The sequence below is a fragment of the Phalaenopsis equestris genome, unplaced genomic scaffold, assembly GCF_001263595.1.
Source record: "Phalaenopsis equestris unplaced genomic scaffold, ASM126359v1 Scaffold000266, whole genome shotgun sequence".
Lineage (NCBI taxonomy): Eukaryota > Viridiplantae > Streptophyta > Magnoliopsida > Asparagales > Orchidaceae > Phalaenopsis > Phalaenopsis equestris.
In genome coordinates, this window is record NW_018164708.1 from 131915 (window position 1) to 132118 (window position 204).

Here is a 204-nt window from a genome sequence, read left to right on the forward strand (position 1 = left end):
CACCATGAAGAGTAATATTCCAGCCTCAATTTGCCAAGTCCAAGACTATTTTAACACTTCTAAATTAAAAAAACTTCACGTAAATAATCAGAGACTATTTTAACACTCTGCTCTAATATTTTAACAACAACATGAGTAATTAGAAAAAAAAATAGGCTTTGTTATTATAATAATAATTTTAAAAACATATTCCATATATATATA